Source organism: Geotrypetes seraphini, chromosome 11 (assembly GCF_902459505.1).
Source record: "Geotrypetes seraphini chromosome 11, aGeoSer1.1, whole genome shotgun sequence".
NCBI lineage: Eukaryota > Metazoa > Chordata > Amphibia > Gymnophiona > Dermophiidae > Geotrypetes > Geotrypetes seraphini.
The window spans coordinates 52,447,588-52,469,796 of record NC_047094.1 but is presented as its reverse complement, the minus strand read 5'-3'; the positions used below and the strand labels follow the sequence as shown (position 1 = coordinate 52,469,796).

At 40.9% G+C, this 22,209-nt stretch overlaps 1 protein-coding gene and 1 long non-coding RNA gene across 3 annotated transcripts in view; one reads left to right on the top strand and one right to left on the bottom strand.

Moving 5' to 3' along the window:
* The window catches only part of LOC117369281, an 84,698-nt gene that overhangs the window by 21,161 nt on the left and 41,328 nt on the right, over positions 1-22,209 (bottom strand). The window contains exon 2 of the long non-coding RNA XR_004541109.1: positions 4,179-4,266. This is a non-coding gene — a long non-coding RNA (uncharacterized LOC117369281). The remainder of the gene's footprint in view (positions 1-4,178; positions 4,267-22,209) is intronic.
* Positions 1-22,209, top strand: part of NTN3 (netrin 3) — a 312,749-nt gene that overhangs the window by 274,890 nt on the left and 15,650 nt on the right. The window lies entirely within an intron of this gene.

Here is a 22,209-nt window from a genome sequence, read left to right as displayed (position 1 = left end):
TACTTCTTCTTAAATATATTGACATGGCTCACTAGAGGGAATTCCTTCCACCCTCCCTTCAATAACTGACAAAAGACAGCAACACAGAGTTCAATCCATATTAGTTCTTCTAATCATAGCATGTGACATCTTATCTCAACTCTCATTGGTTCCCCACACGGAAGCAATGACATTCAACACTGAAAAAGGACTCCTTTATATCCAATCAACTTTTCTAAGTTTGTTCATTCAACTTCTTTATTGAGTCCATTTGGTATAATCGTATTCCACTGAAGCATAAACCGTTGCTCACAGCGCAATAATTTAATGCCAAAATTACCCCCTCTAGGGTTCTATAAGTGTGTAAGCACTGTAAATTGTAGATCCTTCAGGGAGTGCTGAGAAAATAACCAATGTTCCACCAGGGGCACTTCTCATTTCTGCAATCAAATATTGCTCAAATGTTCACCTATTCTAATCTTGATACTTCTCTTTGTACAACCAATATAATACAGACAGATCACAGGGACATTTAATATACAACTTGTAAAGAGGTACAATCTGTCCTATGAGATCAGTCCCAGGGATCTGAACTTCTTATGTCTCCCAATAGTACATACAGTAGGAACAGACTTGACATTTAAAATACCCCTCCCCCTTATCTGTTGATCTTGAGGCTCCTTTAACATGGAATTCACTAAATAATTGGCTAAATTCCTACCTCTTCTATAAGTAAATTGGGACTGTTCTTAGAAAATCCCATGATACATATTTTGCCTTTTGTGAAAATGACAACACACAAGTCAAATTTGGGGATTTTTGTTTAATGTTACCTCCATGTGAGCAACCAATGAGAGTTGAGAGAAAATGTCACATGCTATGATTAGAAGAACCAATAAGAATTGAACTCTGTGTTGGAGTCCTTTTTTCAGTTATCAATGTAAGGGTTGAAGGAATTCCTTCTAGTGAGCCATGACAATATATGTGAGAAGATTATATTGAATAATTTTTGTTTTATTTTAGTTTCCCTTTATGAAGCCATGCAAGGCAAAAAAAGACAAAAGTTGGGTTTTTTTAAATATGGTTGCACAAAGATGAAGGAATTATGAACTTTTGAAGATTAAGAAAGTATCCCAGGAAGACATTGCAGTGAATTATTTGTTCATTGAAGAGAAGTGGGAGTTGATAATTGGAACAGAAAAGTGCACTGTTTCTTCTCTTGCCAATCTTTTGAGATTTGAGAACTGAGAATGGATTATTTTCAGGAAAAATACGATGATCAAAAATGGGTGCTTTGTCACAGTTGTGGAAAATGAGCACTTATTAGCTACTAAGTAGCCATTTTCTGAGCATGATATAAATATAATATATATTTTTACACAGACTGTATTTATTGAATAATAGTAAAAATGAGAAATAGAAAATAGAATATTGTTCAGGGATTAAGGAATTGCAATGTACTGTCACTACCATAACTTTGGGGAGTGGGAGGGGAGTCAGTGACCATTAGAGGAGTAAGGAGAACCATGCCTTCATCGCTCCAGTGCCTCCTATTCTTTACTGAAACAGGTCTAGCCTCAAACATCCAAATTGTGCCCTAGACGTTTTCTAAAATGTATGATTATTGCAGAAAAGTGGCCAAATCATACACCCGTCCTAGTCACATCCATACTACGCCTCCAACATGCCCCCTTGAGATTTTGATGAACTACCAAGAAACAGTATAGATAGTGATCCAGAACATACTGAATTGGAAGGCTTTGGTGAGAAAAACGTCCATCTACCCCTTTAAATAATTTTCGGGATGTTTTTCTCTTTTGAAAATGAGCCCCTATTTCTCAAGAAGAATGCTCTGTTATTTTGTGCTACAACAGAAGCCAAAATCATGAAATACTGCTTGCAGTGGTAGACTGGTAGTCCTTTTTTGGAGAAGCAGTTTTACCAGTTGCAAATGCTAAACCTCAAAATTTATAGCATGGGCAATTAGGAGTGTACACAGAAAAGCTGGTTTGTTATTATTTTTTAAGTTTCATTTATTCAAAATGGAAAAAAAACAACAACACTATATTATTTAAAAAAAAAAAAAACAAACAACAGAATGCAACCAATTTTTTAAATGCCAAATCTGAGCCCCATGCAGTTTGAGCCAGACCTCCCCAAAACCTTCTTTCAATGGTAAAAACAGAACCTTTAAGAAATTTAGTCATTTTTTTGCTTTTAAATTAATCAAATTCTGGAATGCTTAAAAAGTTTAGGTTCTTTTGCTTTATTCTGGAAAGTTCTGAAAACTTTTTTGTTTGCTAAACATTATGGAAATTAATTATTTCCGTCTACTTTTCCTTGTCAAGTTTATGTATTATGTGTTACATTATTGTTAACCGAGTCAAGCTCCTCTTGGTTGATGACTTAGTCTATAAAACTAAGTTTTAGTTTAGTTTAATTTTTCATGGTGTGAAAACAAGGCAGCAACGATCCTACTCGCTCCCACCCCACTGATGTCTATTCCAAGTTTCAAGTTCAAGTTTTAATTAGTCTTGATGTACCACAATTTTGTGTGGTATCAATGCGGTTTACAATTTAGGGCTCCTTTTACGAAGGTGCGCTAGCGGTTTTAGCGTGCGCTTAGCACATACTATATTGCCGCGAGCGCTACACGCTCCAAAGAGCTTGTGTTAGTACTTGTCATGTAGCGCGGGGTTAACGTGTGCTAATCTTTAGCGTGCGCTAAAACCACTAGCGCACCTTCGTAAAAGGAGCCCTTAGTGTCTACAAAGGAGGGGAGTGGACAGTGGCGTAATAAGGGGGGCATTCCGCCCCAGGCATGGTCTTGGTAGGGTCACCAGCACCCGTCCTCCTCTCTGCCTGCCTCCACTCCTTCCTGACCCCCCTGCCACACGCGTGCTCCCCTTCCCTCGTACTTATTTATTTATTTTTTTGTAAATCTTTATTCATTTTTAGAACTTATACAAAGTGCAAACAGATATACAGTTAGATAAAACATATAACAGCACTTATCTTCAAACAAATACTAAACAAAGTACTTTACTCTGCTCCCACCCTCTCTGGATGTGTGTAGAAATCATCTTGAAATTAAAGGTTAACCATTCTTTTGTTTAACAAATGCCTCTAATGGACCCCATATTTCTTTAAACTTTTTATTATTACCCACTTGTTCTGCATTCATTCTTTCATATCTGTAATACAAACAGAGCGTTTCCCACCAAAAAGAAAAATTTAATCTGTCCCAGTTCTTCCAATTTCTGGTTATCAATTCCCTCGTACTTCTTTGATTTTTCCCGGGCGAGCAGCATTACGAACATGCTGCCAGTGTCGGTGTCGCCTCTCTCTGACATCACTTCTGGGCCTAGGAAGTGACGTCAGAAGGCTAGCCGACATGAAGCGGGCAGCAAGTTTGGAATGTTGGTCGCGCCGGGAAAATGAAAAAGGTACGGGGAAGGGGGCGTACATGTGGCATGGGGGAGGTCAGGAAGGAACGAGGGAGGAGAAGAGGGCGGGGAGGGGTGCCACGCACCCTCGCTATGCCACTGGGTGTGGAGCAAAGGAAAGTGGAAGAAATAAAGATAGACGAGGAACTTCAACAATTCGATAGGAAAGTTAGAGACGAAATAGAGGGGAAGGCAGAAGGCTGTGCGGTTGTACAGAATGGTCTCCCCTACACAGGGCTAGTGTGACAGGAGCACTAACTTAGGGCTCCTTTTATAAAGCTGCGCTACCGGTTTTAGCATGCGTTTAGCAGGTGCTAAATTGCCACGCGTGCTAGATGCTAATGCCAGCATTGAGCTGGTGTTTGTTCTAGCCGCATAGCAGGGTTTAGCGCACGCTAAAATTCTGCACGCGCTGAAAATGTTATCGCACCTTAGTAAAAGGAGCCCTTAATCAAAGGTATTTATGAAGAGAAATATTTTTAGTGATGATTTCCATAATGGTACTAGCTGACCCAAGGGACTAGTTTCTCTCAGTTCCATAGTAAGTGGCAGCTATGGTGAACATTTTCACAGTGTTGCTGGAACCCAAGTGGAACTGGTGTGTGTGTGTGTATGTGTGTGTACCCAGATTGACCGTGGTCAGGGATGAAAGGACAGCATTGTGCTTCAATTCATCTTTTATTTGGGATCAACAATGGGTTGTAGTGTTAAACGCAGTGCTGCTTTTGCTTTGAACACACAGTTACCCCTCACCTTGGATCAGATGGCCTTTTCAATTGGAATGAAACCCAAAACTCGTAGGACAGTGCTTCATTTTCAATGTGAGAGAAGAACAGATGTGCTGAGGAGAAAAGGCGAAGAATGAGGTCATTGCTTAGAATGGCTCCCCAAGTAGAGAAGCTCAGATGCCTGAAGGAGAATACAAATATTAAGTCAAAAGGGATAAAAATGAGGGGGGGAAAAAAAGCGAGAAGGGGAGAACATTTGGGCAGATAAATACATCTGGGCCTGATATGCAAAATGATTTCAACAACCAGAAGAGGCTCCAAGCTGTTTAAATCACTTGTTCAGGGCTAACTGGACCTGTTCAGCAGCCCTTAACTGGATAGTGCCTCTGAAAATGCCCAGTTTGCACCCATGGCTATTTTGAGGGCATTCTAGGGGCAAAGTTGGCACCTAGCCAGTTAAATGTCAATTTTCTGCATAAATAGGACCACATAAAATGCAGTCCTATCTTTCTGTTTCTCCTTAGCTGGCTAATTGCCAAATATCGCACTTAACCAGCTATGCTTCACTGGTTCCATACACCTGGAAATTCAATGCTGGAGCTGAGACATGGCCCAGCATTGAATTTCTGGGTATAAAGGGTATGGGACTTGATATACTGCTTTTTCTGTGTGGTTAAAATCAAAGCAGGTACTTATTTCATATCTGGAGCAATGAAGTGTTAAGTGACTTGCACAGAGTCACAAGGAGCTGCAGTATGAATCGACCTCACCACTAGAGAATGATACGGGGACACATTTTTTCCCCGTCCCCGCGGGAACTCATTTTCCCGTCCCCGCAAGTTCTTTTCCTGTCCCTGCCCCATTCCTGCAAGCGCTGTCCTCATCTGCACAAGCCTCAAACACTTTAAAATCATAAATGTCCGAGGCTTGTGCGGTGAAGGCAGAGCTTACAGGAATGGGACAGGGACAGCGACAAAACGCGCGGGGGACAGGACGGAGAAAAATTTGTCCCCGTCGCATTCTCTTCTCACAACCTCAGGGTACTGAGGCAACTGCTGTAATCACTAGGCTACTCCTCCGGCATCAGTCAGGAAAGCACTGATCACTGTGGCTGAATACTGGAGCCTCTGGTGTTTTTATAAGACTGCTTCTAACCAGTGCTGGCTGCAAGGCAACAAAAATATTAACCAACCTTTTTTATACTTTTCAGTACTGTTTTCCGTTTTCTTTATCCTCATTTTCCTTTCTCAACTTCTTTCATTCCCCTTTTTTTTTTATCCTTGGTCTTTCCTTTTGTTCTGCTGTCCTCTCCCACTTTCTTAATTTCACTCTATAAACAAAACCAGCAGTTTTGTTCTCTTTAGCTTGCCAGTGCTATTGCATTTTTTTCCTTGACTGTGAGAATGCACCAGGACAGCAGGCCAGGGATGGCACCTTCTCTTTGAGTGTGTGGTAAAATGGAAGGTCTGGTTGTGAGCTTAGTATAGGTTTTAATGCGATGGCATGGAAAACATTTCTTCAAACGTACATGAAGCAACTTCGAAAGTACTTCCCGTGTAAATAAATGCAGCACAAGAATCTTCTAAGCATTCCAAGAACCATAAACACATTTTTACAATATTGACAACAGTGTAAGCAAGGAGCAATTTGTATTGCCAGAGAAATAAATGCTTGAGGAGGGCAGTTATATGAAGACAAGAAGTCTGCTAATGATAGTATAAGAACATAAGAATAGCCTGACTGGGTCAGATCAATTGTCCATGAAGCCCAGTAGCCCATTCTCATGGTGGCCAATCCAGGTCACTAGTACCTGGCCAAAACCCAAGGTGTAGCAATATTCCATGCTCCCGATACAGGGCATGCAGTGGCTTCCCCTGTGTCTTTCTCAATAACAGACTGTGGACTTTTCCTCCAGGAAACCTTTCTTAAAACCAGCTACACTATCCGCTCTTACCACATGCATTCCAGAGCTTAACTATTCCCTCAGTGAAAAAAAAAATTCCTCCAATTGGTTTTAAAAGCATCTCCCTGTAACTTCATCGAGTGTCCCCTAGTCTTTATAATTTTTGACGGAGTGAAAAATCAATCCACTTGTACCTATTCTACTCCACTCAGGATTTTGTAGACTTCAACATATCTCCCCTCAGCCGTCTCTGTTCCAAACTGAAGAGCCCTAACCATTTTAGTCTTTCCTCATACGAGAGGAGTTCCATCCCCTTTACCATCTTGGTCGCTTCTTTCTAGCACTTTTGTGTGTGCCGTTACAGCACTTTTATCATAATTTAATTTCACATTTATATTCTATTTATTATAAATACATTTTACTTCAAAGTGAATCAGCCCACCATAAACAATAAAATCATAACAGCCTGGGCAAACTCAACAGAGGGAAGCCTTCCAGGTCAGCCACCGGCAGCATGTAGGAACCACTGCTGGCAGCCTGTGGCTGCTGGGTGGACAGGCCTGAACCCAAACTGGGTGACTGTCACCTGGCTACACCCCTAATATGCAGACATAGACAGTATTTTGTTTAGTTGAGGGACTATAGGTCAAATAACATTTAGCTGTATAAGTCACTATCCTCCTTTTTACATAACCGTGAAAGCAGTTTTTGTAGCGTAGCCGGCACGCTGAATGCTCTGCACTGCTCCCGACACTCATAGGAATTCTATGAGCATCGGGAGCAGTGCAGAGCATTCAGCATGCTGGCCAGCACTATTAGCCACTTTTGCAGTTTTATAAAAAGGGGGGGGGGGGTATACAACTAAACCTATGTATCTTGGGGGAGGATTGCAGGGTCAAAACACAGTAACATTATAAATGACAGCAGATAAAGACCTACACACTCCATCCAGTCAAAGTAGCCAGAGTAGCACCCACCACTGTGCAGGTTGTAGTCATTCATACTTAAACATAGTAACATAGTAGATGACAGATAAAGACCCAAATAATCCATCAAGTCTGCCCAACCTGATTCAATTTAAATTTTTTTAATTTTTTCTTCTTAGCTATTTCTGGGCAAGAATACGAAGCTTTACCCGGTACTGTGCTTGGATTCCAACAGCCGAAATCTCCATTAAAACCTACTACATCCCATCTAAACCTCCCAGCCATTGAAGCCCTCTCCAGCCCATCCTCCCCCAAACGGCCATATACAGACACAGACCGTGCAAGTCTGCCCAGTACTGGCCTTGGTTCAATATTTGATATTATTTTCTGATTCTAGATCCTCTGAGTTCATCCCACGCTTCTTTGAACTCAGTCACCGTTTTCCTCTCCACCACCTCTCTCTGGAGCGCATTCCAGGCATCCACCACCCTCTCCGTAAAGTAGAATTTCCTAACATTGCTCTTGAATCTACCACCCCTCAACCTCAAATTATGTCCTCTGGTTTTACCATTTTCCTTTCTCTGGAAAAGATTTTGTACTACGTTAATACCCTTCAAGTATTTGAACATCTGAATCATATCTCCCCTGTCCCTCCTTTCCTCTAGGGCAGTGGTCTCAAACTCAAACCCTTTGCCGGGCCACATTTTGGATTTGTACGTACTTGGAGGGCCTCAGAAAAAATATTTCATGCCTTATTAAAGAAATGACAATTTTGCATGACGTAAAACTCTTTATAATTTATAAATCTTTCCTTTTAGCTAAGTCTTAATAATAATATTGTAATTTATAGCTAAAGAGACGTATGATCAAGAAACTGTTTTATTTTACTTTTGTGATTATGATAAACATACCGAGGGCCTCAAAATAGAAACTGGTGGGCCGCATGTGGCCCCCGGGCCGCGAGTTTGAGACCACTGCTCTAGGGTATACATATTCAGAGCTTCCTGTCTCTCCTCATACGTCTTCTGGCGCAAGCATCCTATCATTTTCGTCGCCCTCCTCTGGACCGCTTCAAATCTTCTTACATCCTTCGCCAGATACGGTCTCCAAAACTGAACACAATACTCCAAGTGGAGCCTCACCAACGACCTGTACAGGGACATCAACATCTTCTTCCTTCTACTGGCTACGCCTCTCTTTATACAGCCCAGCATCCTTCTGGCAGCAGCCACTGCCTTGTCACACTGTTTTTTCGCCTTTAGATCTTTGGACACTATCACCACAAGGTCCCTCTTCTCATCCGTGCATATCAGCTTCTCATTTCCCAGCATATACAGTTCCTTCCAATTATTAATCCCCAAATGCATTACTCTGCATTTCATTGCATTGAATTTTAGTTGCCAGGCATTAGTCCACTCCTCTAACTTTTGCAGATCCTTTTTCATATTTTCCACTCCCTCTTCGGTGTCTACTCTGTTACAAATCTTGGTATCATCTGCAAAAAGGCATACTTTTCCTTCTAACCCTGGTTGGTAATTTTCCACTATGCCAGTCACATATAGGCAGCTAAGTATGATGGAGTCTTGGGACAATATATGTTATAAACAAAGTAACACTGACAGCAGTTAGTTTGCTGTTTAATAAGATGTCTTCCCTTCCCCTTGAATTATACAGTTATGTAGTGAGAGTAGGAGTAACAAATGTATTCACTCAGCTGCCCCTTTCTATCTCTCTTCACTTATTCCCCCCCCCCCCCCCCCACTGCGAGCTCCCCTCAGCTGATAAGTCCCTCCTATCTATGCCCGTCTCCTCTTTTGCCAACTCCAGACAGTCCCTTCTATCTTGCTGCGCCGTATGCCTGGAACAGATTGCTCCATCACTGGCAGTGTTCAAGTCCAAGTTCAAGTCCCACCTCTTTGAGAGTGCTTTCAACTCCTAACTCCTCTCACCTTGGGTTCTGCATATCCAACCCTACATATCATAGAAACATAGAAAACATAGAAACATAGAAAAAGCGGCAGAAAAGGGCTATAGCCCACCAAGTCTGCCCATTCCAAGTATCCCCCCCCCCTCTGAATTTACTCCCTTAAAGATCCCACAAGAGTATCCCATTTTTTCTTAAAATCCGTCACGCTGCTGGCCTTTATCACCTGGAGTGGGAGTCTGTTCCAATGATACACCACTCTTTCGGTGAAGAAGTACTTCCTGGAGTCGCCATGAAACTTCCCTCCCCTGATTTTCAGCGGATGCCCTCTGGTGGTCGAGGGTCCCACGAGCCCGAAGATATCATCTTCTGACTCGATGCGTCCCGTGATGTATTTATACGTTTCAATCATATCTCCCCGTTCTCTTCATATCATGTCTGTCTATCCAAGTTAGATTGTAAGCTCTTCCAAGCAGGGACAATCTATTAAATGTCAAAATGTACAGTGCTGTGTATGTCTCTCAGAAGTCACCCCCAAAGCAACAGAAGTACTAAATCGGGTGGAGCAATGGGATGACTGAATTCAGACTAAAACTAAACTCAGAGAAAACAAAATTTTTCATAGCATCGCCACACCCGTTTGACACTAAAACACCATTGTGTATCAATAACTATGAAGGTATTGGGAGTAACTCTGGACCAGAGCCTGACCATGAAAGACCAGGTAGACTCCTTGATTAGAAAAATCTTTCTCACCCTCTGGAAGCTTCGGTCCATCAGAGCTTATTTTGAAGTCTCATCATTTCTAATTCTGGTACAATCCCTTATACTGAGTCAACTTGACTATTATAACATTGCCTACTTGGCACTCCCCCAGAAGAATATGCGGCGATTGCAACTGGTACAAAATGCAGCGGTCAGACTACTTTGTGGACTGAAGAAGTTTGACCACATAACACCTTCCTATTGACTTCTACACTGGAGAAGTGCCGATGGAGGCACGTGTGAAATTCAAGTTTGGTTGTTTTTGCTTCAAGGTACTTTATGGCTTAGCCCCTAAATATATAACAGACCTTTTCTCTTTCTCAACCAACAAACATAGGCGAAGCTCACACCCGAACTTTGTTTCTCCACCGGTCAGAGGCTGTAAATTTAAAAGTCATCACCAACATCTTTTCTCACATCAAGCAGCTCTGTGGTGTAAAGACCTGGAACAATTACTCGTGCCTACTACCTATAGGGAATTCAGAAAACATCTAAAAACACATCTGTTCCTGAAATACTTAGGAAACCAACCTATGCAATCCTAGCCCTCAACAAATGATCTCTAGAACTGTCAATCACCAAGTCTATACTTTGTTGATTCTACTCTATCTGTAACATCTTTAATCATTGAAAATCGCATAGAACTTCATGGTCCTGCGGTATATAAAAAAATTTGTTATTATTATTATTATAGATGATAAATAGTTGTAATAGTAATCCCCAGTTGCTCCTGCTCTTATGCCATGTGGGGGAGTTCTGACAGGAGGACTCTCAAGGAGATTCCTTGTTGTAGGTTTTCTTTCTAGTAGGAAGAGTACACCAGGAGATGGGTAGGATACTTGGGAGAGAGCTGTAGGGAGAGGATGCTTGGAGTGTGGTGGCATGCTGCTGACTTCTTGAATAAACATTTGGGAAAGGGTTTGGCTCAGGCAGCAGATATCTTCAGTTGGTGGGGCTTCAGCATCCCCACCAGTAAAGGTAGGATTTTTAACATGAGGGGAGAGAATAGTTAAGCTCTGGAACGCATTGCCATAGATTGTGGTAAAAACAGATAGTGCAGCTGGATTTATAAAGCTTTGGACAAATTCCTTGAGGAAAAGTCCATAGTCTGTTATTAAGACATGGGGGAAGCATCTGCTTGCCCTGTATCGGTAGCATGGAATGTTGATACTGCTTGGGTTATGGCCAGGTATTAGTGACCTGGATTGGCTACCGTGAGAATGGGCTACTGGGCTTGATGGACCATTGGTCTAACCCAGTAAGGCTATTCTTATGTTGTTATGAGAGGAAATGCATACCCCCCCCCCCAAAAAAAAAAAAAATGGATTGCTAGCTACACCCCTGCTAACCCCATCCCTTTCATCTGACATTTTCTACCTCCTTTAAAATTCTCAGTATTCCTCATTTCTTTAAATTTGTACTGCTGCATTTAGTGTAACAATGCTGGTCATTCTCTCCTCTCTTCTTGTTCCTCTCAGCTTCTAGGAATCTACACAAGGGACAAGTATGGGCTACAGGAGCATGGTTTCTTGACATACCAAAAACTCAGTCACTCGTATCAAATGAAAGGAAATAGATGTCACATGAAATTGGCCATAATAACATATAGCACAAGTCTACAGTGTATTTTTCCTTGGATACTATCATATTAAATCTTGTTTTGAAAGTGATTTTTCTTTTTTTTTATATAGGTAAAAAATGTTTTACCCGTTTCGATCAGCTTTTTGAAAATTTCTGTCCCTCAGTGTAGCTAAATGTTTGCTTATTGCTCTAAAAGAGATATTACCAGGGCTGTGTTTAGTTCAGAGGAGAAAAAAGAGTACATTTCAGCTTGTATTGTAATGTCTTTGCACCTACTTTTTCAGCAAAATTCTACCCCCAGAAAAGCATGTCCTCTGTGTCCATGGCATGTTCAAATGGAATTACTGTATGACAAGCTTGCCTCGACACTGAACATCTGCCTCTGACGGACCTGAAGTGGATGTTGAGTGCTAAGGCAGGCTTTTATGATACCCTCTCTATACTGATTTTGCATTTTCTTTTCCTGACATTTGCTTTACTTTGAATAGAGCAGAACCTCGTTTTACCCTTTTCTTTCTGCTGCTGTAATTCTCATACTACATTATGTGCATGCTGTCACCTTTACAACAAATAGGACAAACTATTTGTTCACTCAAAAAATATTTAAGCTCTGGAACCGGTTGCCAGAGGATGTGGTAACAACGGTTAGTATATCTAGTTTTAAAAAAAAAAAAGGTTTGGACAAGTTCCTGGAGGAAAGTCCTTAGTCTGCTATGGGAAAAGCAACTGCTTGCCCTGGGATCATTAGCATGGAATGTCATGACTATTTGGGTTTATATGAACTATATTAATATATGGTCTCTAAGGTATATCTTCATAAGTACTTTCAAAGGTTTATAAACCTCATTAGTATCTGCTGTATGAAAACAAACTTTCTTCCATACAGACAAGTGACACGCTGAGATTGATAGTACAATTTCTTTATTAGCTCATGTAGTATAAATAGTCATACTCATCTCAGTCTACACGGGTGGGGACAGCACTCTGACATAGAAACTATGTTTCACCCTAGTCAGGCTTTATCAAGGAAAGTCCCCCCAGCTCATCTGGTCCTGTTTAAAGCGCACAACTTTTCCTCAGACGTGCCTGGATTGGCCATTGCTAGAAACAGGATACTGAGCTAGATGGACAATTGGTCTGACCCAGTATTATTATTCTTATGATCTTATAAGAAACGCCTTGTCCTTCAAGCGTGCGGCCCATCCTTATATCTCCTTCCCCCTTTCTATCATGAACTTAAGAGCATAAAAATAGCCTTACTGTGTCAGACCTCATAGTGGCCAATCCAGGTCACTAGTGCCTAGCAAAAACCCAAAGAGTAGCAACATTCCATACTACCAGGGCTTCCCCCATGTCTGTCTCGTTAATATATGGATTTTTCCTCCAGGAAATGATCAAATCCTATCTTTTAACCAGCTATGCTATCTGCTCTTACCGCAACCTATTGGCAATCACGTGTTTCAGAGCTTAACTATTCTCTGAATGAAAAAATATTTCATCCTATTGACTTATAAAGTGTTTCCCTGTAACTTTGAGTTAGAGAATGACACGGTGACAAAATTCATCACCGTTCCCGTCCCCGCGGATAACCGCGGGAAACCATCTTCATGTCATTCTTTAAGGAGAGAGGGAAGAATCAGAGTATAATTGGGCACAACCACTGACCCGCAAGCTTTGCTTTGAAGAATGCTGGTGTAGAAGGACCGAGGTTGAAATAGACACTAGAAAATGACATGGGATTATTTCCCGCGGTTATCCGCGGGGACGGGAACGGTGATGAATTTTGTCACCGTGTCATTCTCTACTTTGAGTGTCACCTAGTCTTTGTAATTTTTGACTGAGGAAAATATTGAATGACTTGCACCCGTTCTACACCACTCAGGATTTTGTAGATTTCAATCATATCTCCCCTCAACCATCTCTTTTCCAAGCTGAAGAGCCCTAACCTTTTTTAGTCCTTCCTCATATGAAAGGAGTTCCATTCCCTTTATCATCTTGGTCGCTCTTCTTTGAACTTTTTCTAGTTCCGCTATATCAGTATATCGCAAACTGCAGCACACTAGTGTGCCTCATGAGATTTCAGGTGTGCTCCCAGATGCCGGGGAAGAGGAGAGATGCCAGTGCCAGCTGACTGCCTACAGGCTGTGGCTCTCACAACGTGAGGCACATCCTGTAGGTAGTCATCTGACGCCTATCCTCCTCCCTGGCATTCTCCTTTTCTTTTTCAACACCACCCCACTGGTGTCTCAGGGCCCCGTCTGGAGGGCCTTCACACATGTGCAGATGTCAACGGGATGATGTCACACATGTGTGTGATGTCATCACATCCACATACTTCCAGATTCCCTCAAGCCACGGTCTCCAATTTAGTGTGCCACAAGCTCGCAAAGTTTGCAAGACACTGCGCTATATTTTTGTTGAGATAAGGCGACCAAAACTGAATACAATACTGCAGGTGAAGTGATATAGAGGCATTATAACATTCTTAGTCTTGTTAACCATCCATTTTTTAAAATAATTCCTAGCATCTTGTTTGCTTTTTTGGCCACCACCACACATTGGGCAGAAAGTTTCATTGTATTGTCTACAATAACACCCAATCTTTTTCATGAGCGCTAAACTCCAAGGTGGACCCTAGCATCAGGTAACTATGATTTGGGTTATTCTTCCCAATATGCATCACATTGCATTTGTCCACATTAAATTTCATCTGTCAATTGGACATCCAGTCTTCCAATTTCCTAAGGTCTACCTGCAATTTTTCACAATCTGCGTGCGTTTTAACAACTTTGAACAGTTTAGTGTCATCTGCAAATTTAATCACCTCACTCGCCATTCCAGTTTCCAGATCATTTATAAATAAGTTAAATTAGCACCAATACAGATCCCTGCGGCCCTCCACTATTTACTCTCCTCCAATGAGAAAAATGGCCATTTAACCCTACCATCTGTTTTCTATCTGATAACCGATTCCTAATCCAGAACTGAACTTTGTCACCTATCCCATGACTCTTTAATTTTCTCAGGAGCCTCTCATGAGGAACTTTGTCAAAAGCTTTCTGAAAATCTAGATACACTACATTAATTGGCTCACCTTTATCCACGTTTATTCACACCTTCAAAGAAGTCAAGCAAATTGGTGAGTCAAGATCTCCCTCTGCTGAACTCATGCTGACTCTGTCCCATTAAATCATGTTGTCTACTGTTCCACAATTTTATTTTTTATAATTGTTTCCACTATTTTGCCTGGCACTGAAGTCAGGCTTACCGATCTGTAATTTCTTGGATTTCCCCTGGAACCCTTTTTAAAAATTGGCTTAACATTGGCCACCCTCCAATCTTCAGGTACTACAGACAAATTTAGCGATAGGTTACAGATCACTAACAGCAGGCCAGCAATTTCATATTTTGAGTTCTTGTAGTACCTCTGGATTTATACCAGTCTTTCCAGATAACAAGGAAAGATTATCATATAATAGATGATTGTATTCAATAAACATGCTTTTATCTCAGGTTGATGTGAACAGTCCTTTCCCCTACTTTTTTCCTTTGAAAGTTTTATTGAAGACATATTATTTTACCCTGGCTTTTGGCATTCAGGCTGAGCCTTCTGGCACATAATAGGAGTCGGAATTAGTAGCTCAGTTGTTTTGGCCCATGCTTGTACGAATAGTCCTTTTCTATTAATTTTGTAGCTCCTTTTCCATTTCAGGCAGTATATTAAGATTTTAAATAAACATAAATATGCATTTTACAAAGTTCTATCCTTGGTTTTCAAAGGCTGCCTACTAGCTTCTCCCATGTATATTAATCAACTCCTGATCCCTTATACCCCTGCCTGCTTTCTCCACTCATCTACTGCCAATCTCCAATCTCGCTCTTCTCCCTTGACTTTCTGTTTGAACATTTTTCGTGAAGCTGCCTTTAGTTACCTGGGCCCCAAACTCTGGAACATTCTCTCGTCTCACATCCACACTGAACCCTCCTACTCAGAATTTAAATCACTATTGAAAACCCACCTATTCCATGAGATCTTTGGTTCAATAGCTTCTTAATGTCTTTGCACCCTCCTGATGTCCCCCTCCCCCTTTTTGATTTTAGTGTTAATCACATAGTCGCCATCACTGAACCCATTGCGGTATATCAAATACTGTCAATTTTTTTAAAAAGGCTGTACGTTGGCATGTGCTTTTCTAAAATGCTGCCAATCTGGACGTTTCAATTCTGATTTCTATTTTTCTGTCTAAAATGGGCTACACTTGTCTCCAAACATTTTCTATCAGCTGCGCTCTTCAGAGCTTTTTCTAAGGGATCCTTTTACGAAGCTGCGTTAGGGCATTAACGCGCGGAATAGCAAGCAGTACATTGCCCCGCGCGCTAGATGCTAATGCCAGCATTGAGCTGGCATTAGTTCTAGCCATGTAGCGCGCGGTGTAGCATGTGGTAATATCCTGCGTGCACTAAAAACGCTAGCACACCTTAGTAAAAGGAGCCCTAAGTTCAGGAGGGGTTCATAAGGTTTTACTTTGTATGTTGTTATCTTCTGCTTACTTCAAGGTGGTGGTAGGTGAAAACTGCCTTGGATATTTTTCTTGAAAAGTCTTCTTTATGATTGTATTGTGCCTCTGCTTGATGTTCTTATATGAAAAATTTCTAATAAACATTTTAAAAAATAAAAAAGGAGCCCTAAGTATGTTTTTCACTTAACACTCTAACTCTGAAACGTATCGCATATCTAATTTTAGATTGCCATCTTTGTATTGGTGATACTGGAGTTTTCTATTTTCAACATCTAATCATGCTGATACTGTATTTCTAAATTACAGTCTGTCTCTTAATTATTTAATGATAAATGCCCACTTGGCACTGAATATCTTTATCCTTTACTGATCATGCAGGGTTCTGTCCTTCGCTGAAGATCCATTTCAACTTCGCTGATTCAAAATTTATCTCTTAGCCTTTGTAAAGATCAAATATCAATTAAATACTCGTATGTAAAAGGATATGTAAAGCATTCATTTAGATGCCATCTAATCTTCTGTTGGACTACTGCCACGAAGCTATCAACAATTCTCTTTGAAGTTCTCTAGACCCTCATCTTGGATGAAATATATTTTGGAAAAAAAAAAAACCCTTAATTTCAGTTTATGAAAGTGTATGACACTAGATTTAGGGCTCCTTTTACTAAGCTGCAATAGCGTTTTTAGCGCACGCAGGATTTTAGCGCGTACTAAACCCGTGCTACGCGGCTAGAACTCAATGCTGGCATTAAGGTCTAGCGTGCGGCAATTCAGCGCACGCTAAAACCGCTATCGCAGCATAGTAAAAGGAGCCCTTAGATTTAGGGCTCCTTTTACAAAGGCGCGTTAGGGCCTTAACACGCGGAATAGCGTGCGCTAAAATGACACACACGCTAGCCACTACCGCCTCCTCTTGAGCAGGCGGTAGTTTTTCAGCTAGCGCGCACTATAGCACGCGCTAATCTGGTGCATGCACTAAAAACGCTTGCACACCTTCGTAAAAGGAGCCCTTAATGCAATCTAGCCATCTAGAAGCAGAAATTCAGGGATCTTTTTACTAAATGATGCTGAAAAATTGGCACCGATAAAATTTTGCGCTAAATCCTATTCTAGAAATGGCACTCAGAGTTGGCACTGGGATCTGTGACCGCTTTTAGGCGCAAGGATTTATGCCAAGTAAAACCTGGTGCAAATTCTCACACCTAAATAACGCGCAGATCACCCTTATTCTGTAAAACTGTAGGTAAATTCCAAGAACACCCCCAAACTGCCCCCTCCCTGTGGCTACACCTCCTTTTTGGAAATGTGTGTAAATTTAACATGCAGATCCTGGCACCTAAAACTAATTAATGCCAATTAGTGCCAATAATTGATTAGCGCCCAATTATTAGTGCTAATGTTAATGGCTACTGCACAAATGTGATAGCTGCTTTAGTGTTATTTATACAATTAGCGCATGGTAATTAGCACATTAAGGACATTTTGTGTTAGGTGGCTTAAGTAGCCCCCTCTTTAACGAATGCATAGCAGTTACCACTGCTGCTGGCACTAAAACCTGCGCTATGTGTTCGCAAAAGAGGGGGTAGGTGAGGCATGGGTTTGGGGAGTACATTTCAGTTAATGCATGGTTCAGTGTTCTTCAACCACCAGTCCATGGACCAGTGCCGGTCCACAGGCCCAGCACATGCATCAGGCCTAAAACAGTGCTCTTCAACCGCCCGTCCACGGTGCGATCGATGCGGCCAGCTCCCTCTTCCTAACTGATTCAGTGCACAAAGCCAAAGGCAGTGGCTCCTAAGGGCATCCTGAGCCTGAACCGGAAGCCTGCTCTCTGACGTTGCAACTTCAGAGGGAAGGCTTCCAGATGAGGCACAGGACATGCAAGGTGCAATTAGTACTGTTATGGGGGCAGGGTCTGGGGTTGAGATTGGGTAGATATGGGTGTGGTTTGGCCCAAGACTTAGCCCCGTGTTCTTTAAACGCCTGTCCACGGAACGATGCCGGTCCACAGAAAAATTCTTTTATTTCTGCCGGTCCATAGGTGTAAAAAGGTTGAAAAACACTACACTAGTTGACAATTTTGCAGTTAGTGCAGTTCACGTAAATGTCCTAAATAGGAGGAGCAAAGGGCATCTGTGCTGTGACCAGGGTATCATGCAAAAGACATACTAGATGTATCTCTTAATATGTTCTGTGTTAAATTTGCATTTACCACACGTTAATTTCTTGTGTTAAGGCACTGTAACGGCCAAATCTAACCCTAAATGTATTAAAATAAATAGATAATTTATATGACTGTTAAATTAGTTAAGCTGAAATCAGTGTTTGCTCTAAGGCAGTGTCTCAAACTTTTTTTAGTTCCGGCACACTAAACGGAGCAAATATTTTTCACGGCACATTATAGTTGAATTTATAAAATTGCAAAACCAACAAAAAAATTACATTTGAGAGTTATTTATTTAAAGTTCCTTAAGCTATGTATGGGTAATTGTAACAACAGTGAAACTATAGTGGATAGAATAGAATTTCTAATCTATGCAATGGATGTGTTTGTTTTTGAGTGCAAATTGCAGTACCTCAAAATGTGGCTCGATAGTCGACAAGCAAATATACATTTCATCATCCACTTTCTACAGACATTCTCATTTTTTCGATTTAATTTCTGTCAGAGCTAAAAATCCAAGTTAGCAAAGATAAGAAGATCCAAACGGTAACAAAGCCTTGATTGCTTTGTTGTCAAGTTAGGATAACTACTGCAAAAAAATACAAAAATTGAAACTGAAATTGCTTGCCGTTAGTTTTCAAGGACCAATCATCAAAGAATGATGCTTGGCTGGGCAGTTGTTTCCTTAGGCATGCAGATGCTCATAACATTTACAGACTCTTGCATACGTGGCATATATGTCATCTATTTTAGTGGATACTTATGAAGGAAATTTTAAAAAATAAAGTAAAATTCTGGAATTTCTCATGGCAACCCGGAATCTCTTTGGGGCACACCACTGTGCCGTGGCACACAGTTTGAGAGACACTGCTCTAAGGAGTGTCCTGGTACATGCAAATGTTTTTTTTGTGTGAGCAACAAGTTCTAATAACCAACAATTTCTATATATTTGATTTGATTTTTTTTTTTTTACCTGTCTTCCCAAAGGAGCTCAGAACAGGTTACAGGTTAGGTACTCAAGCTGGAGAGTGTGGCGTAGTGATCAGAGCTACAGCCTCAGCACCCTGAGGTTGTGGGGTCAAACCCCATGCTGCTCCCTGTGACCCTGGGCAAGTCACTTAATCCTCCACTACCCCAAGTGCATTAGATAGATTGTGGGGGAAAATGCTTGACGTACCTGTATGTAAACCGCTGTGAGTGTGGTTATAAAACTACAAAAAGGCAGTATATAAGTCCCAATCCCTTTTCTGCCCTAGTGGACTTATAATCTTTTTAATATACTGGGGGCAGTGGAAAATTAAGTGGCTTGCCCAGGGTCACAAGGAACAGCATGGGGTTTGAACACACCACCTCAGGGTACTGAGGCTATAGCTCTAACCACTACATCACACTTGCCTCTACTGTGGTTTTGTAAGAGCTACCTTCCTTCCTTCCATCCCTTCCCACCCCACCCTATGGTCTGGCATCTCTGTCTCCTTCCCTTCTATCTCCCCCCCCTCCCCCCCAATCATCTGGCATCTCTCTCCTCTCCTTTCTGCATCAGCTCCAGCACACAAATAAGCTTGCAATGGATGCAAATGAGCTCTGTAGAAAAATTTGCATAGAATGTTAGCTGGGGAAGATAGCTGTCAGAGGTGTGGTTATTCTTTGTTGTTGTTTTGTCACCCTAATCTTGGCCTATGAAATATTTTTCCTATGTTAGTTTTAAAAATATCCCAAACTAAAGAACTGCTTTGTATGCTCTGAAATCATAGCAGCTCATGAATTTTGAATTTAAATAAAATTTCACAATCAGCAGTCCACAAAGGAGATTTTACCTTTGCAAAAGTCAAATTTTCCAGAAACCGAGTTTTCATCTAAGAACGCTAACTCCCTCAAAATGTCAGGTTTTGAATCTTTTTGTTTGTTAAACACTGGGAGATTTTGATTATTAGTTTAATTAAATTTTATAGTTAATTTTGTTTGAAATTTGGGTTGGCATTTTTTTTTGAGCGACCATGTAAAATCTGTGATCCATGCTCCTAAAATATAAGAGCAATCATTCACGCACTCAGCTTAGAGGGAATATAGGTTGAATATCGGCCGTAAACCTTTTCAAGAAAGACTCCAAAGCAAAAACAGTGAGATCTGAAACTGTTCTCTCTTTCTCACTCACATCAGGATCACTTGTAATTCCATTGTAGAAAATGTTTTCATTTTGTAATATCAGTGCTTTGGTAAAAGTCCTCCAGTCCCAGGCCCAGCTGTTTGTGATTACCAAAAACTGGATAAAAGGAATTAAAAGGGGACAAGTAGAAAACGGAGCCAATAACGCTGGAAAGAAAAGGGCAGCAGTTGCTGCGCTACAGGGGTGGAAATTATAGTAACAAACTCAACTTCTTAATGGAATGTCACACTGAGCGGGTTTTAATTCATGGCAAATTATGAGCCTCACACACACATAGGAGGGGGATAGAGTAGCCCAGCGTTAATTGTAAAGATGTTTTTTTCTTGCTGCATGGCTACGCACTCCCCCCCCCCACCCCAAACCACCCCTTTTGATTTCCCTAAAGAAAGATAGATCGCCTTGTCCAAGGAAAAACTGAGCCAGCTCCGGTAGGCAGGGCAGAGATGTCAAAAGAGGGAAGAAAGAAAGGCCAGTAAAGAAAAGGGGGGGGGGAAAGAGCTGACAAAAAAACAAATTAAAATGTCCTGAGGAGAACATTAGGAATGAACAAGGCACAGAAAGAATGATGACTTTTTCTTATTGGAAAATAAGTGTGCAGGAAAATCTGTAAAGCTGGGAAAGCAGGTAGAAGAATTGAAAGGTCCTTTCAAATGTTTTCTTTCAACTAAGAATGGAGATCCGGGTAGGGAGAGTACTGAAAAATGGCTGATTTTATTACTACTATGTTGGGAGATAATGCAAAGTTGTATTTGCACAGAAGAAAGGCCCGGCAATCTACTTCTGTATTCTGCCATGAAAATTTGATGATTTTCAGCAAGTCGCTAGGACTCGAACACGAGTCGATAGCACCTAACAGGATTTGGGAATCTTATTCGCATATGGTTGATGATCAGGTTGTATTTGTCATTGGGTGATATTTCTATTAAATTCAACATGTAGTTTGGTGTTTCGCCATGGAAGATTAGAAAGATCAGTGTATATATTTTTAAAATACACCTTGCTTCAAAGGAGAGCCAGTGTAGTTTGAGGTATAGGGGTGTCACCTTATCATATTTAGTTGCTGAGAAAATAAGTCTGTCTGCTACATTTGAACGGCTTGTAGGGGTTTTTGTCGTATATTTTCTTTGCTTCCTACATAAAGAACATTGGAATAATCTACTTGGGATACTACCAGTGACTGAACCAAGATCTGAAAATTTTCTTTGTTAAAGCAATGCCAAATTTAGCTCAGTTTTCTCAATGTTGTGAATATTTTCTTGGTTAATGACTGTGTTTGTGCCTCCCAGGATAGGTTTGTATTGAATACAATCCCTAGGATTCTCAGTTCTGATTCCAGTTTTATTGGGGTATTATGCACTGTTCTATGCATGTTGTAATTGGTGATTTTATATGAGTTTAAAAATCATAGGGCCCAATATTAAGCCACAGCGGGCTGAATTATATCTGGGATATTCAATACTGAGCCATGCCTAGGCTGTAGCTTTGAATAACCAGGTCAGTGCAGTCACCCAGAAGTTACCAGGTACCAAACAATATTCAGACTGGTTAGCTCAGCAAATAAAGTTAGGACAATCTTTTCATTGTTCTAACTTTATGCGTTTACTTAACTGCCGTGGCATAGCTAGTGAATTTGACACCTGGGGGCTGATCATTGTTAACACCCCCTTCTCTATATGAAAAAATAATTTTTTATAATCATCCACTAGTCACACAACAAGGTGTACCAAGAAAAGACAGCATCTTAAACATTGCAGTGAGCACTAGAACATCAATACTAAACAAGCCTGATTAGTATAGATTAATCCTGCACAGTCAATGCCAACAGAAAACCATGTCATTTTCATACACACAGAACACAGATACACTCTCACCCAGTATGGAATAAATAATCACAAAGTAAAAATACGAGGGATCTTCAAAAAGTTTCCGCATTTTTATTTTTTTAAACACTATTTATTAAATATCTCAAATGCAAATTGCATCCCTTTTCCACATAATCACCCTGTAGTGCGGTACATTTTTCCCAGTGTCCTACTAACACGCTCCCTTACCACTTCTCCAGCTCTAATCATTTCCTGCGGAAATATGAAAGTGTGGAAACTTTGT